This window comes from Octopus bimaculoides, chromosome 21 (genome assembly GCF_001194135.2).
Source record: "Octopus bimaculoides isolate UCB-OBI-ISO-001 chromosome 21, ASM119413v2, whole genome shotgun sequence".
In the NCBI taxonomy this organism is placed as follows: domain Eukaryota; kingdom Metazoa; phylum Mollusca; class Cephalopoda; order Octopoda; family Octopodidae; genus Octopus; species Octopus bimaculoides.
Genome location: NC_069001.1, coordinates 15,095,862 through 15,096,660, shown reverse-complemented (window position 1 = coordinate 15,096,660; position 799 = coordinate 15,095,862).

Here is a 799-nt window from a genome sequence, read left to right as displayed (position 1 = left end):
TCAATTTTGGGGGATTAGTCGATATGCGGGTATTCTATTTCAGATAATACAAAAAATATCTGAAAGTAATTTCATGGTATCAGCACATCACGAAATAATACTTAAGGATGTAACCAAAATTACCAGCAGGGTATGTAATATACTTCATTAATTATCTCCTACTTTAGTTAATACTTAAATTTATTATCAGAATAATTTTTATTCTGATGTATAATTTTATATCTCACATTCTATATTTGACATATACTTGATTTTACATGATTGATATATATATATATACTAATTCATATTTATAATGTATAATTTATAAATTTTAATTCTTAATATTACAAAGTATAATTTTAATTTTTAATTTTTAATTTTTAATCTTGTATTGCTTATTTTTTAAAGGGATGTAAAATTAAATATATAATATTTTGAAAAAGAACCTGAAGATATATATACGTATATATATGTACATATATATACATATATATATGTACATATATACGTATATATATGTACATATATATATACATATAGATATACATACATATATATATACATATATATATACATATATACATATATATACACACATATATATATATATACATATATACATATATATATATACATATATATACTTATATATATACACATACATATATATATATGTATACATATATACATACACATATATATGCATATACATACATATACACATATATATATACGTATATACATATACATACATACATATGCACATATATACGTATACACATATATATATATATATATATATATATATATATATATA